The sequence below is a fragment of the Branchiostoma belcheri genome, unplaced genomic scaffold (assembly GCF_001625305.1).
Source record: "Branchiostoma belcheri isolate BF01 breed outbred unplaced genomic scaffold, Haploidv18h27 scaffold6, whole genome shotgun sequence".
Taxonomy (NCBI): Eukaryota; Metazoa; Chordata; class Leptocardii; order Amphioxiformes; family Branchiostomatidae; genus Branchiostoma; species Branchiostoma belcheri.
The window spans coordinates 3379270-3397359 of record NW_017804242.1 but is presented as its reverse complement, the minus strand read 5'-3'; the positions used below and the strand labels follow the sequence as shown (position 1 = coordinate 3397359).

Here is an 18090-nt window from a genome sequence, read left to right as displayed (position 1 = left end):
GAGGTAAACTGTATTCTTTAGCAGACCAACTTACAAATGTATTTGTCTATTTGGTCATTTTCTACTCTTCCCAGCAGCTTCTGAAATCTGGTAGAGACTAGCTGATCAGAGGGTTGGCACTCAACATAAGTCAGGTGAGTCATGATCAAGACACTACAGATGATAAAATGAAAATATATGTACGTGTAGAACCCAAACCATACAACAAAAGATACAAATTTACTGTACTTACAGTATGTCCAGTCAATCCCAGTTCTCCTTGAGGGCCAGGATCTCCAGGGTTTCCCTACAAGACAAAGTATTTCTGTTAAAAACATTCATGTACAAATACAGTCCTGTTGAACTTTATGGACATGAAAAAACACCACAGTTATCATGCAACACTCTCTGAGTTGATAGCAAACTGTAGTTGGGTCCTATTCATGCATTAGAATCATATACAAGTCAACAAATAAGCAAAAGGAAACATTATCTACAAAGAAAGTATCTTGATGTTCGTACCCCGTCTCCCACACCCCCTCTCCCTCCCTCCTGTCCTTCAGGGCCGACTGGACCTGGGTCCCCCTGGAACCCTGGGAAGCCGCGGGCACCACGGTCACCCCGCAGACCCTGGGGAGTAACACAGTCACCAAACCATTAAAGTGTTTTTAAAATAACATTGTCATTGTTGACAAGTTATTATTACTAAGTCTTGATTATACTACAGGACCTGGAAGCAAATACTACAGGATCTGGAAGCAAGATTGCATCATTTCTGCACAGTACTGTCAGCAGAGGGAGCACATCTGCAGAGCGAACTGTGCCTGTTACCAAACCCGTATTGTGCAAAGTACTTCAGCAGAACATCTCATTTAAATCATGTTCAAGTACCTCGGTGAAGGTTAAGACATCCAGGTAATAATGTACACCAAAACAATTACTCAAGCAACTGGATATGATTTTGGACGTTTCAGGTAGCATCCACTACCTTTGTAGTACATTGTACCTGAAATGTCTGACCATTTCCAAAATCATATCCCATTGCTTGAGTAACTGTTTCTTTGGCGTCATGTTCAAGTATTTGTGTCAGAGAAGATATGACTGCAATGGTCAAAATTCTGATGCAATATTCACCAAACATCCAACAAAAACTTCATCAGGGTTTCTCACAGGTGCAGTATGTTCTGCTGATGTGCTAACAGAAGGAAGCTCAGTATTGGGAGGAAGTCTTTCACATACCTTAGGGCCCTCTCTGCCAGGCCGACCCCTCTCACTGTTTTTGCCATCAGCACCCTTATTCACAGGAGAAAATGTAGCATTAACATAAAAATGACTGTAAGTTGTAATAAGAAACTGTTACACTGTGTGGTTGTATATATTTACTGTAAATTTCTGTGTGTCTATATGAATCAAAAGATGAAACTGAAGAAGACAATGCTTACAGGTAATCCGATAGCACCAGGTATGCCCACTGGTCCTGAGGGTCCCTTCAGCCCCTGAACATAAAAAATATAGATAAGACATACATCAAGAATTGAAGAATTTTTCAAATCTCACTGTTTAAATCAGTTTTATAAAACATGCTCCTCCCCCTAGCAACTGAAGAAAATTATGTGATCAATGAAACTATCAACATACATGTACATGTACATCAGTGTACTAGTCCAATACATACTATTCTGCATCTAGTGCACACTGTAGAAGTTCATGTAACTTGTTGTATGTATATGTGGGCAACAAAAGCATTCTTTGCAGAAAAAGTCTCATAAAAACCCTCTCAAAAGGACACTACAGGTCTGAGCAATTTTTATAATAAATAATAATTATCATGATGGTCAGACAGGTTCTTACCGGATCTCCTCTCTGACCCTGTTGACCATCAGGTCCTGGATCTCCTGGGTAGCCCTGAAATACACAAATCATGAAGAACGATCTCTTGTCAAACTCACAGAGGAAAACAAACCAGAATATCAGACGTTTTCATAACACTGCTTAACAAGTTGGGGAGTGCCTCTTTAAAGTGTTGTGCCAGAATGACTTTTGCCTGGCATATCATATACATTTTGTACATGTAGTCATAGACTGATGCAATGTATACATGATTTCTTTTCAAAGCATGGCAGGAGAGAGTGGAAGAGCATTTTGTATGACAGTCTTGTTACAGGCACTTGTTTAAGACTTGCCTCTTGTCCCTTTTCTCCTTTCTCGCCTGGTTCTTCAGATGCCAGACCAGGTTCACCCTGGGTAGAAAAGACAAGATACAGTGAAATACAATGACTTTATTTGGCTTATTATTCGTACAGTGACACAAGAGGTTATTACCACGTGACGTGCACATTTGTATACAGTACTAGTATATAATATTCTAAGGGAAACACGTATATTCATTGTATGCCCACCCTGATGAAACATAATTGTTACCTTCGCCAAGAAGGTTATGTTTTCAGTAGCGTTTGTCTGTGTGTGTGTGGGTGTGTTTGTGTGTGTGTGGTTTAGCAAGATAACTCGAGAAGCAGTGGATGGATTGGAATGAAACTTGGTAGGTGGGTAGGACTTCATGAGACCTAGAAATGATTAGATTTTGGGCCCCCTGGCGGCTTTCCTAGGTACTGCAGCTGAACTTCCGGTTTTGATATCTCATGTTCTGGACATGCTAGGGTCACGAATTTTGGTTGGTAGATAGCTCTTGGGGTAGGGAAGAAGTGACATGAGTTTGGGTCCCCTAGCACCTTGTTCTGGAACTGCAGGAGCATTTGTTAGAAAAAATTTGAAGGACGATAACTCAAGAACCGGTTGACGTATTGTCGTGATTTTTGGTATATAGGTAGTTGAAGTGATGCTTGACATAATCAGATGGCAATTATGCAAATCAGGAGCTAATTTGCATAATTAATGAGGAAATTCTATAAATCTGATTTGTTCGATAATAGAACTATGAAACAGTTGTGACATCTACTTGAGATCGAGAAAAACATCTGAGGATATAGATTATGTAAATGAGGACCTAATTTGCATAATTAATGGCAAATTCTTATAATTCCATAGTTGTAACTGCTGCACCCCGAATTTCATACTTGCCACATTTGGAAGTTAAGTGAAGGTGAACATTAATAAACATAATTTATTCAAATCATGACCTCATTTGCATAATTTATGAGGAAGTGCTATAATAGCCTTTTTGTTATGATAAGGCTGTCATTGGGTGGAGAATATGATCAACTGATATAATCCATGCAAATGAGGGTCTTATTTACAAAATCAAGGATTAAAAAATTGTAGAATTCGTCACCCGCAAGGGTTAACATATTTTGGCGAAGGTATGAGATCGTGGAACTCTTGTTTTACAATCAGTTAAAAACTGAAACAAAAACTTACAGGTGGTCCATCTTTTCCGGGAGGTCCAAGTTTTCCCATAGCACCTTTGTTGCCCTAGAGGTGAAAGATGTACAACACTGCCTTTAAATGCATTCTAGAAAGAAGACTATTCACATACAATGTACCCTCAGCATTCCATCAAAAGTTTCAGTTCATTTCTCGCCATCATAAGTACTGACTACCATGATCTAAAATAAAAATTACCCTTTGCTTTTTTTATCTATTAATGCACAGCACATGTGATAGGTGATCTTGCTTTCCTGCGAGTTCACAGTGTTTAAACTGTATGTTACCCACTCCAATCCTTGCTATGTCAACAAAAGCTTAGTGTCATACCGTGTACAAACTTATCTTGTGGTATTTTAAAGCCAAGTATACATGGATTACAGCTGTTAACTTAAAGCTCAAATTTTAAACACGGTGTGACATTCTACACTGTACAAAGCAGTGCCCTACATGTCCATGTGTAACTACAAGAGATATGAAAGGAATACTACTCACTCTGGGTCCTCTTAAGCCTTCAAAGCCTGCAGGTCCTGGCTCTCCATCTCTGCCCTTCATAAAAAACAGACACACATCAAACATGTCTATAATCTGCCACGGACAATATGAACAGCGAAACATTGGTGTATATGAATCATTAATTTATAGAACAAGGAAAACAAATGAAAACAGTGTGGAAATCAACATAGACAACTGTAAGCATCCATTCAAAGTGTATATTCAAGATTTTCTTTTTCGTTGTTATTTTTGTGTAAAAGCTGTCATGCAATTAAACTTCATTTTTGGCTCCAAGATCGTCACTATTTAGAGCATAGTTTGGCTTCTTGTACTTTTACGTGTGTGTGTGTATGCACGTGTGTGTGTGTGTGTGCATATTTTTTTTCTTTCAACATATGAAATTCTGCAGTTGAAATGACACAAACCATCTGCCTTGAACCATTAACAGTTGTTAAGCTACTTCAAACACACATGTTGCGGAAGTACCTGCAGCCCTTGGTCGCCGACAGTCCCCATGACTCCCATGTCTCCTGGCTCTCCCTACAGGAGCAGTTTCAGGTGATTAACACAAGATTTATGTACAAAGACAAGACTCAATCCATCTGGTCTTACTAAACAACAAGCACATGGCAGCAGGGCTTCCCATTACAGCTATCACAACATCAATCAACCCTTTGATTATCAAGGGTAGGCTTTAATGGGGCGAAATTTAAAACACAAGTAGGCGACTTTCATTAAGAGTGGACGTGCCATTGGCAACATCACTATGTAAGATAAGCATGATGATAGCATCAAGAGGACGTTTTCCCACAAAGTGGTAAACAAGGTTTACAGACCTGTGTCTGTTTCTTGTCTAAGGACACCTTGGTCTGTCGGTTTCCATTCGATAGCGAACTTGAAATATAGGCCGCAGTAACTTAAAACTGACATTACCAAGTACACCGTAATTGGAATAATTGGAGTCTAACTGTATGAAATGAAGGTAGAGTGATATATATATCCATACCGGATCACCAACATCCCCGGTTTCACCAATAGCACCTTTGGCACCAGGCAGGCCCTGCAAAGGAAAATTACACATCAATGTATAGTTGACATTTTACCAGTCCAGTTTTAGTCACCATAAAAATCCTTACTGGATGCACAGCATATGACTTAATAGGCTTGTCATTTCATACTTGTTAATGTTACTAACACCAAGCTGATGCTTCCCATTTAACTTTGGCACAACCCTGTGAGAAGGTTAGATTAGAACAGCAGTGTACACAATATGGGAACATCGTTACTTTAAAGTTTGTGTTTCATATAGATTAAGTATATACTACAATCATGCTTAAGACATTTTCAATTTCACCTGATCATCAGTTTATTGCTTCATTGAATGTATCCCTGTGTGTGTATGCGTGTCTTGCTGTGTGGAGGATTTAGAAAGTGTATGTTGATTTCATTTTGAGTGTACAGTACTTACTTTAAGTCCTGGTTCACCCCTTGGGCCAAGTGGACCAAGTCCACCCTGAAATCATACAAACATTGGTTTGTGTGTATACTGCAACACTGTAACATTACAAACAACTCTAGACTAGCTAATGTACAAAATTAAAACTGTTAAACTGCGTGCCTCCATAAATCAAATTTAAACAGTTTAACCTGAATCCATTGTAAAGTGTTACCACACATGGACCGTATGAGCCCCATCATCCTTATGCAATCATATGACAACAACAAACTGCACACAACACTGTTAGGATGGCTTGCATAGTGCACTCTAAAGGCCTGGTCACATACACTGTACAATTATCATACGATTGCAAACTGAGGGCATTTTTGGGATACTGTGCATGTGGCTTACGAAATTCAGATGTCTTGAAAATGCTTCCGCTCTTGCCAGTGGTTGGTTATGTCACAGCCTGCTTCAAAATTCTACGACATCAGAATTGTATGATAACCTACCACAAATGTAACCAAGCCGTAAGCTGCAATCTTCCTTATATTTTTGAATGGCTTGAACTATTTGGTGCCCGATGTGTGCAGAGCTATGTTCTATAAGGGTATGAGATGTGAATGGGAGGTAACAGCTTACTTTCTCACCATCTGGTCCCGGGGGCCCCTGGATACCTGGAGGACCCTAGAAGTAAGACATAGCAGTTAGAAATGTGGATTGGTGCAACAGATTTGTAGTGTGGGTGATCACTTCTGTTTGGACAATAGGAATCACAAAAGAGGGTCATCACTACTTGTTAATCCTTTTATTAAGACAGTGATCATCATCAGTATGTAGTACAAGGAGTTTTACATGTACACCCCAACTGTAGAGCACCAGACAAAAATAAAACATTGAAAATGTTGATCATGCAATCTGAGGTAAAAACATTGTATATACATGTAAGAGAAGCCATCAGGTTTTGAAGAATCATTCTTATCCTCACAAAACTGAAGACATTTGTGTTTTCCTTTATTTGACATCTGCTGTTTCTCTCATGAAGGCTTTCAAGTTGAAGGCTGTCCCGGAAGGCATTCTCATCTGTGTTGTATTTACAGTCCATCATAAATCCTGAACTTTTAGTGGACAGTGACAAGGGCCTTTAAGGTAAGGTCTGGTTCATGTCAGTTGCACCTCCAGGCCATAAGGTACCTTTGGCCTTCACTGCCCCCTATAGTCGTTTGGCTGAAGAGCTGGTCCCACATATCACTCCCCTGCTGGGACAATAAAGTTGGGGTGGTGTTTCCCTCCCATGTTGTTAGACTGGGACAAATTGTGAAGTTGCCCACTCAAGTCACATCAATGCACAGTGGAGTCCAGTGGTTAGCGACCCTGCCTCTGGTCTGGCCTGCACAGCACACGTTACCTTACAATCCAATACCAATGAGAAGGTTTAGGTGAAGTGCTGAGTACTCCTTACTTTTTGACACCCTACAGTTTGGCACCGTGCTGACATTATGGCAACAACATACATGAAAACTACTATATGATCAAATATGAGCTTACTTCTTTTCCAGGTTTACCCTCAGGTCCGGGGATTCCTTCCTCTCCTTGTGGACCCTGAAATCAAAAGTAGATACATTTTAGTTTATTGTGTATTCTAGTAGTCAACAGTACATTTCCATTATACATCTCCATTTTTTAATTTTTATTATGTATTAGAAGTCAACTTAACATGTATAATAGGTAAAGTCAAACAATAAAGAGGTAAATGGACAATCAGTATTATTACTCACCGCAAATCCGGTCTTTCCTCTTCTGCCAGGTATACCTGGGATGCCTTTGGGACCCTGAAGAATGACATCTTTTAGATTTAGGGGATCTCTGAGACCTTCTCTATGATGACTAAACATCTCATCTGACAAAGACCACAGTAGTTTACAATCACCTGGTACAATGCAGTACGTGTACTAACTTTTAGAAACACACATGTAGCAGGAATGACTACAGAAGTCTGACGTTGTTTTCAAACAGTTGAGTTTCTATCGTTCATCACATGAAGTATAAAAAAGATCTCACCGATGGGCCAGGTGGACCAGGCAGACCAGGTGGGCCAACAGGACCTTCATGACCCTGAAACAACAGTTATCAAATGTTAATGTATAATTTACATAATATAGGGTGGCTGCGCGTGGGTGTATACAGATATATAGAAATGGAAGGGAAGATCAATTCATACATACATATATATAGTATAAGTTAATTCATCTATAGTCTTGTATGTAGGTCAACTCTTTTGTAGCCAGGTGTCTGTCTGCATGTCTTATTAAAGACCTTACAAAAGCACCTATAAAGTTCTATGTAATATAATACCCATCAATAACATACAGTGTATGTAACTGTTGAAAGATAAAAAAATCTATCCAGAACATGATTTGCCACCAAACAAAAAGGCATGTTTCATTGCTGTACGACCTACAATAAAAAAACATTTACAGGGGCTATCCAGTCATGTTGATATCATACACCCTACAATGCTGTGCGCAGGCAGTGGCAGGAGACAAGAGTAACTCACCTCCTCCCCTTTACCCCCTGCTGGACCAGGCTTGCCACCTACACCTCTGTCTCCCTGGTAACATAAATACATCACACTTGTTACAGAAAACAATGTTGATAATGCTGAGAATGCTGCAGGAGACAAAGGAAAAAATCACTTGTGCAAGAGCATAGAAAAATGTCTCTAGTAACAGCTAAAATGATATTCTTGAAATGCATGAGATTAACCTTCTCCCTGCTGCCTAACCCATAACTAACACTAATTTGGGGAAAATTGCAACCTTAGCAGACTGAGGGTTAAATATTTTACCTTCTCCCCAGCAGGTCCAGGGATACCGGCATCACCTGGTGCCCCGATTTCTCCCTACAGGATAAAAACAAAATGCAAGATTGATACTACATATGTACATGTACATCAAATTATCTATTAGCTTTTACATGTACATATATCCCGTCTCCCAAGCATCTTGAGCTTTTATTCTATTCAGAACATTTTACAGGACAACTTACCACCCCACCAGTTTCACCTGGTCCTCCTGGGTCTCCCTTGATGCCCTGTGGAACAAATGCAGAAGATGTAAAAGGAGGAACACAAAATCATGTGAGGAGGCTCAAGATAAGGACTGAGTAAAAAGATGATACAACTAGGCAATCAAAAACAGAACAACATATTCAAGAGGATGTCAGCTGATGTGATTTCAGCACCAAGGACAGAATCTAAAAAATCTATTCAAATGACCACTGGTAATTTAAGTGGAACATGAGTTTTTCTCATTCCTTTTCAGGTCTAAAACATCACAGAAAAGGGGTAACATCCTGGGCTTCCTTGTAATAAGTACTGAGACTAACCTTGATGCCACTCTTCCCCAGTCTTCCAGGCCATCCAGTTCTTCCTTTGTGACCCTATACAACAGTTGGAAAAAGAAATTGAATTTAGGATACCATGAATCTCTGACAGATTTACAGTATCAAAAAAAAAATACTAAAGTGTAACTACAAAAAGCAGACAACACTAATGCTTAGTAATACACATTCATTGAATAAAACATTGTATTAAACATTGCTAGCTTATGTAGTCATGAGGCGTTGGATCTTTTGTTTACCAAAAGCAACTGTTACAGCAGACAGAGTTTCTGACTTGTATCCAAGCCATCCTAATCAAAGTCATCATCATTGCACACTGGAAGTCCTACTCTGTCTCATTCTAATGTGCAAAATCAGGATCTTTGGTAACTATGCTAATATTGTAATGATATTTACCTTTGGTCCTGGTGTGCCAATCAAGCCATCAAAACCAATTGGTCCCTGTAGAAAAGACATTTTTATATCGTTAAGATTTGCCCAATCTAAGACAACAATCATCATGCAGGTGACTGCAAGAGCCCTCCACTTTCCCTTGTCACTAGCAAGGTTGACTATCTGCTTTGCCGACAGTTGGTTGTAGTCAATAGACAATAAAAGTCAAACATGTACATATGAAGGCCCAAGTCTCCAGTTGTTTAATTTCTCTTTTCGTCAAAGCTTAGGACAGAATGTATCAAGTTTCAAAAGAATAATGTATTAGGTGACAATTATACTTAATACATGTACTCACATCAGGTCCAGGGGGGCCAAGCAAACCTTCAGGTCCCATTGGTCCTGTTTCTCCCTGTAATGTAGATTATATCATATTGTCATTTCTTGTAATTAACTTTCTTGAATGACAGCTAAAATAAGGAAAATAGCTGGCTCCATATTTAAGAACAACAATCAAGTACCTTAGAGCCAGCAGGTCCATTTTTACCAGGAACACCAATGTCACCAGGGTAGCCCTGCAAAACAAGTACAAATTAACATTTAAACAACCAACAATTGTACAGCTACAGTGCAAGAGCTATGTCTAGCCCATTCTGCATCACAACTCCCATCATGTACTTATTATCATATTCTACAACTAGTTCAGAACTATAAGGCAGGAAGGTGCAAGCTTAGAGAAGGTCTATTCCTTGACCATTTTAATTCAACTAATCATCATCTTGGTCTTCATACCTTGGGTCCTGCGGGTCCAGCGTCTCCAGGTTCCCCCTTATTTCCCTCCACACCCTGCATAGTGGGCAGCAGATACATGTATATGTAAGATGCAATCAACACATACCCAACAGACACTTCATGCAGAATGAATACAATCAAACAGAAAGCAAAACATCAATGACATCAAAAGGACTGTACCTCTCCTCCAGGTTTGCCCAAAGGGCCTTCGGGACCGATGTCTCCTATGGTACCCTGCAGGTGTGAACAAGTGTGGTCACCAAAAATGTCTTGCAAGAAATGATAGATGTCATTCAGGATTTTTCCCTCTACGTATACACTTAGAGCAGGTTGTGTACCAGTATTACTAAGCAGTAAAAGATGTCATATTGTTAACAACATACAGCCTGGTCACATACATGTATGTCAGACATTGTGTCAGATTGCAAAATTTTGATAACGTAGAATCTTCAAGCAGGCTGTGACAGCCTATGCTGTGACAAGACAGCTGAATTCTGTAGGACGCATGTACCACTATCCCAAGAATGCCTTCCGTTTGCAACAAATTATTGTGCGATAGTATGACAAATATGACCTGGCAAGGCTATGGAGAAGCCATGGTGATAAAATATTAACTCACAGGGTCTCCCTTGAAGCCACGCTCTCCTGGGGGGCCAAACTCACCAAGCTCACCCTGAGTTGTTGGGATCAAAAGACAGTCATTATCTTCAAGTACAACATCTTTCACAAGTACAGGCTAGACTGGTTTCCATAAGATCTGAATTACCTTACTTCAAATTCAAATACTACAATGATAAGGGGGAAATACATGTATTGTCTATTTTGTAAACATTCGAAGGATGAACGCTTTAACATCTTCAGACATGTCCAAGACCTTTACCTATTCCAAAGAAGGTGACCTAGATTCCTACATTTTGTACCATTGCAAATTTCTTAAACCACTGTTTCCTTTCATCACAGTAAGGGATAGATAGAGAAGATAGAGCACATCAGCTGTTGAATTAACCTTTCACCTTTTCACCTTTGGGTCCCACAGGCCCGGGATCTCCTTGGGCACCCTGGAGGGGGAGACAGACAAGCATTTCACTGGACAGGAGCTTCATCTGGTGGACATCAACAGTTTGTGCTCCCAAATAGGGTTTGTGGGAGTTGCCAATCACACCAGAAACAAGCTGTAACCTACATTAACCTCACATTAAGAGATTAATCCATAGTAAAATGAACATTACCACGGATATGAATGCTATACATAATCACTCCTGACAGGCCAAGGTAGCTGAGCTGAAATATGTTGACTTTGTTGCGGATAAAAGTAAAGATGCTCACAACCTGCTAATGTACATATGAGCGATCGCCATGACGTCATGGTACATGAAGGCAAAAAGTGGGTGACGGTTGGTTGATTTGCCTACCAAAAAGTTTCATATGTCTTCAAAATAATTTGGATTTATATAATGTAAACAAAAACAGTGATCGCTCGTATGTTGTATTGTCTCATGAAGTTCCCCGTATCACTACAAAAAATTCCTCACCTCTCTTCCTTGCCGTCCTGGTTTTCCGCGCTCTCCTGGGAAGCCTTTGTCTCCCTGGTCAATACAGATGTCAGAGTTAACCTTAAAATTTGTGTAGCGTTGTACATGTAAGCATATCACATGCAAGCATAGCCCATAAACCAGAACATACTGTGCCTGTGCAAAACCCCAATTTTTCATGGTTTTGTTTGAATTTTTGGATAACATTGCATCAGAATTTTGTCTGTCGCAGACAATATATTTTCCAACATAACATTAACCATACCCTCCTGAGCTCCTAGTATCTCCATGGTGCTGGGAATGTTGCCCACCTGTCCAGGTTGATTAGCACATACCTAGAATTTCTACAGTGTCAGATTCAATTACTTCACTACAGATGACAACAGCAAAGACAGCCTGTTAAAAAAGGCCCATGCTTAGAACAACTGGGGCCAGTAAATACTACGAATGGTTATCAGGCTATCAGGCTAATGCAAGCAAGACAGTGTTCCTTACAAGTCCTTTTATTGAACATGGCAGTAGAAAAGACAGTGTATTGAATTAATGCACACTTACAGGTAAACCAGGAAGTCCTATAGGACCAGCTGGCCCAGCTCTTCCCTACAAATCAAGCAGGAAAAAAATGTGTGAAAATCATGTTCAAGATTCAAGGAAATGCGAATAAATTCTTGAAAGCCACCGAATAGATAAAAGTAAAAACATTTAATATTGACGTGTATTTGCTACTTGCAGTAGTTTTAGGTTTGTAGTTTTGGTGATGATTTTCAGTATAGTCTTCTGCATGCTCACACCACCATTCCTTCACTGTAAAGTTATAACATAGCAAAAGTCTTGTTCTCCTAATTCCACAAAGTTAAGTCACTGTGAACTTGACTGATTTCACAGTACTTACCGGTCCTCCATCCGAGCCAGGTGGGCCTCTAGGACCAGGGTCTCCAGGAAAACCCTGGAAGAAGTCATTTTACTCATTTTATGTATTCCAATAAGGCACAAGGCCCGTATCAAACAAACATTGATACAGAAATACACCATGTACATAAAATACTTGAAACAATACACCAACAGAACAAGGTAAATTTATCTCTGAACCATCTCATAAAGCAGTATCACCTGAGGATCATATCCATAAATGACATACGTGTGGCATTACCCTGACTCATATTTCAGACCATCCCATTTCTGCTGAACAACTCAGTTGCCACTCGTGGAGGTAACAAATATTTTTTCCATTGAGAACATTTCCTAAAGTTTCTGACTTACTATTCTTCCGACTTTGCCTTGTTTCCCCAGTGGTCCACGCTCACCCTAAACAGATAAAAAGACAAAAGCTTATATACCTTGTAGGTTCAAAACTTTTATTATCCATAGTGCATCAAATAAAGATCATGCTTTCAACTGTGAGAGGAAAAAAATGCATGTTAAGTGAATTGCAATACATGTTAAGTGAATTGATCTCATAGATACATGTAGACAGCAATTATGAATGACAAGAAGTAATGCATTTGAAATACTCTACCCTTTCTCCATCTATGCCTCTTAGCCCTGGAGGTCCAAGTGGTCCTGGGTCACCCTGTGAAGAATAAAAAAATGGATGCGTTAGAAACCTCTAAGCTTTTACTTAGCAATATAATTTGTTATCTTCTGCAGGAAAGTCTTCTTGATATTAACTTTCCCTGTCAAATATTATAGCAATCTTCATAATTACATCTCATGCTGTTGAGCCCTTACAACCTTGAAATTTCAACATTCAATACCAACTGCAACTTGTGTTTACATATGAAGTTAGGCACAGTTAACATCTGAAAGAAAATTCCTGTTTTGATTATGAAGCCAAGTACTTACAGTTTCACCCTTAGGACCAGGTGGACCTGCAGGACCAGACCTTCCCTGGAAAAAAATTGATAAAACTATGAAATTCCATCACAAGCATTATAAAGTACAACATTTGTTTCAACAATCCAAAAAACAACACACCTTTATCATTGTCACAATATCATTACCAAAAAATGTTATCAAGACCTCTATTTTGTCAAAATATTAATAATCTAACATCTGTGACTTTATTAAAACACCAAACAAAAAGGCTTCTTGTGTCTAAGTACAATGTATGACTTGACAGTTCACCTGTCTTCCTTGGAACCCATTCAGTCCTTGTTGTCCCAGCTGGCCAGGAGGTCCCTACCAGAACAACAAAAATTACACTTAATAACATTTAACACAGTAGATGTACTGTATATTTAAACAGCTACATTTCACACATTGGCATGAACATTTACTGATATCTACAAAGAAGATTTGTGGGAATACAGGCCTCAAGACATATTGGAGCAGGTAAAATTGAAGCATATAAGCAGAGGATATCATATATACATGATGTAAAAAGGGGGTATATCATCAAAGTAAAGCAACATTATTTATACATCAAGATACAGTTTAACCCTATCAAGCACTCTACACATTATAAGCATGTTTGTTGTGAGTCTTACTTTTTCACCAGGCAGTCCCATAGGGCCATCTTCTCCTTGGTCACCCTGAGAACACAGGAGTATGAACAGAATGGAGACTTAGGGTGCAGAAATGTGCCCTTGAACAGTACCGATGCCTGTGCCTGATGAGGCGGTGTTAGTTACACAGCTAATATTGCTTCTGACATTTTCATCATTTGAGATTTTCATGCCTTATGGCCTCATTAACAGGTATTTTGTATGACACATTTGAATTTTTTAAGAGTATCCTAGCCTGGGTACCATCCATTTTTTTAATGGGGCTCTTTGCACTCGCTTCCCTGAAAAACGGATGGCTCCCAGGCTATGATTATCCCAAGAATGCCCTTATTTTTCCGTACTGGCACAATGGATGATCCTTTGTAGCGACGTACAGCCTGCCCTCACACACCCCAAGTTGGAACCTGTCCTGTTGGCACCATAATAAAGCACCTTCTGGCACCCCCTCTTGACATTGGCACACCCCCCTTGACATTGGCAACACTTTTCTGACATTGGAACACCCTGTCTTTATATCAATACACCTATTTTCTTATGTTGGCACCACCTTCTGACATTGGCACACCTTTCTGTAACATTGTGACACCCCTCCCCTTGACATTGGCATGCCCTCTTCCACATTGGCACCCCCTCCCTGTGTTTTTTTTGTTGGTGGCACTTCACCCTTCTGTATCACCCTCCTCCTGTCATTACACCCCCTCCGGACATTAGCATAACCTCAGCACCTGTCCTGCTACCCCTTCATACTGTCACCCCCCAAGTGTTACCCCCTTCTTCCTGGCACCTGTCCTGTTGGCACCCCTCTTGGCACCACCATACTATGTACCAACAGGACACACATACACATGCACGCAAACCAGTAACTGTTCATAAAGTGCATAGAAATTGAAAAGCCAACAAAGCAAGGTAGTCTTTCTGGCTCCATCATGACGGCCATACTGCTTGCATTATGCCATCCTCCTCTAACCTTCTTCTTGGACAGTTACACCACACCTTCATGGATGAGATTGTTTTTTTCAGTTGTGTCTTTTACTCTCACCTTCACACCCTTCCTTCCAGGTGGGCCAGGAATCCCAGGAAAGCCTTTGTCTCCCTGGAAACAAAGCAAAACACCTGATAAACAATCACACATAAAGCTACGATATCATATACAAGTAATACTACTAGTAATACTTTGATTAAAAGTAACACTTCAAGAGAATCTGTAATTTGCAAAATGTTAGAAAACTGATCTGAAAAGTGATGATAGATTTCTATAATACAGTAAGAGACTTGTTCACCAACACAGTTGTCCTACCTTTCTGCCAGGTATAGCCACCAGGGGTATCCATCCTGGATCACCCTTCTCTCCCTACAGACATGGACAATACAAGAAAACAAATGTAAGAAAAGAACAATAAGAACAGCAAGACAGTAAAGATAACATTGAGACCACCTTAACACTTAGTTGGCACAAGTACTTTGGTAAAGGACTCATTATCCAGCTGCATGACATAGTTGAAACATCTTGGATACTTTCTAAATCCATGTTGATGCACCAGGCACTTTTCCAAATCCTTGTACTTTGCCTGGGATTTTACTCAAATCCCACGTGGTAACTGAAACGGTCTGTATTGAGATCTGGCAGTAATTGGCAGTGATCGGAACATAGTGTTACTGCTTCGTTTGCAAATATGCCAATACTCTAGACCTGCAAATTTAACACTGAGAAATCAGTATCATTTCCAGGCTGAACATACCATCAGTTGTCAACATATATTGAATAAACTGAAAGCACCTGAATACTTCAACAATTCTAAGATTATGTATTTAAGTACATGTAGCTTCTGAAGTATCCATTTGTACATGTATCTACATGTAGCTACCAGGTCTTTATTGAAGAACCATTTTCCGGGAAGTGGATAGTACAATGGGTACTGGATGAGAAAAGATGGATACCAGGCTAATGATAATGATCAGTAGACATCATGATGTCTGGTGTAGTGACCACCCACATTCTCTGTAACTCGCATATTGGTCCTGCTGCTTCCGTAATGTATTGTGCATAGCACTTCAGCAGAATGTCTCACATAAGGTCCTATTCACGCATATAAAATAAGGTTAACATTCTGTCTGTAGTTTCCAAATGTTCTGTTGGAAAAGATATCGTCTACAACAGGCAAATTCTAATGCCATGTTGACCAAACATCCAACGAAACCTTGAAAAATCTGGGTTTTGCACAGGTGCAGTATGTTCTGCTGACGTGATGTAAAAACAGGCATAGTGGTCAGGTTAGGGCTGTTCCGACAAGGTTAGGGCTAGGGTTGTACATGTAGGATAATGAGTTGAGTTGTCAGGACATACAGGTGTCAGAACGTAGGGCTGTAACCATCAAGTTCCTGTCTATCACAAGGAGGTTTAGGTTGAGAAAACACTGCTGGAGTGTCTCACACCTTCCAGAACAAAGTGTCGTTAACCTCTGGTTGGCTGGCACACTTCTGAGGCCAAGAGAGGGCACCCAACAACCCTTTGCTGCATGGCTCCTGTCCAAGGAGGTTACATAGCTGAGCTCACACCATCTCACTACATGTGGTACAGTTTTGCTGTCACAGTTGCAGCCCATCAGTTGGGATGAGTTGATCAGCATCCAAGGACAGCAAGACAACTTGACACCTGGCTATGGGACATCGTCCCCTGACATGCTGAGATACTTGTGACATCCAACTATGTCTTTGTACAGATGTACCTCCAGAAACCACAGAGCAAAAGCACTTCATAGAATAGGAACACAAATAGTTAATATAAATAATACACTTTTACTAAGTTTTAGGAATGGAATAATTGAAAACACAAAAACTGATAGTCTATTCATACCTAAAGTTTTCTCCTTCATTTTAGATAGTTTTATAAAAGTGATGATATCAGGGTTTGTATCATCCATCAGAAATACTTTGTCTCAAAAGATTAAGGACTTGAAAGTCTATGAAACTGGACAGTGGTTACAATACTATGTTCAGACACCCCTATATATGTTTAGACACCCTACGTTTGGACACCCCTATAGATGTTTGGACACCCTACATTTGGACACTCCTATACAGCATGTTTGGACACCCCTATGTTCAGACACCCCTACACATGTATGTCAGAACATGCCAACCAACACTAGCTACAAATGCTAATATACAGGGTAGTAAAGTTTTACAAAGTTTCTACTGTGTTCCCAGAGAAAAAAAACTGCATCTGCTTCCAAGAACAACCATGTTGTGCACAGGAGGTGTTGAACCACTGCCAGGTCCCTCCAGCTTGGGACCCACCAAAGGTTACCTTTCCTGGGGTGGTGTTAGTTTAACTACTGACTGGATTAGATATGCACCATAATCTTAACAGCTTCCTCAGGAACTTTCCAACCAGATGGCAGTTTTGAACCTGTCTAGAGTTGTTGTTTTTTGCATAACTACTGGGCATGACACCATTTGCTTCTTTTGATATATAATATAATATAATGTATTTTGTCTGCTATCAGCGAAAGGAAAAATTGTCCATGAACAAAAATGTAGAAGACCATTGAAGGGAAGCCAAATTCCTATCTCATTCCCAGAGGTTTGAACCCCACATGGGCATGGTATAAGTGGTTGCATTAGTCCTTTTGGATGGGGACATGAAGCCAGCTGCCCGGGCCCGATGTATGAAGGGGAGCTCCAAGTGTTAGCCTCTTGTGTCAAACTTTGGCATGTAAAAGAACCCAAAACACTTGTAGAGAAGTGTAGGGGTGACCAGGATTGCTTGGCTGAAAGTGAGAGGTGTGGTGGGACCACATCAAACTACTGATATCAGAGGCTATCAGAAAAACATCACAATTTGCCTCAGTATAGGGTCTACAGCTTTGCCTTGTTATTTTTACCACAAAAAGCAATCCACATGTTTTGAACTCGGTAGTCATGATCTTCCCTAAGGGTACACTCTGCTGCATCCATATTTTTCTAATTGGAGGCAAGACCAAAATAGTACTCTGACCTATTCCACTTTCTGTGTGTCTTTGGCAGCAATTTCCACCATTAAGAACCCCCAGCTTGATACTGTCAGGACCAGGTACAAGTGACAGTCCATCTGACAGATCAGAGAATGGCTGGCATGTGATGCTACATGTGTGGCGACATTCTAACAATGCTTTAAGGTGACACCATACAGGAGTTCAACAGATATAATGTGTAG

The 18090-nt window shown here is 40.1% G+C and overlaps 1 pseudogene; it reads right to left on the bottom strand.

Annotated features, from left to right (window-relative positions):
* LOC109482557 overlaps positions 1 to 18090 on the bottom strand; it is a 65122-nt pseudogene that overhangs the window by 11577 nt on the left and 35455 nt on the right.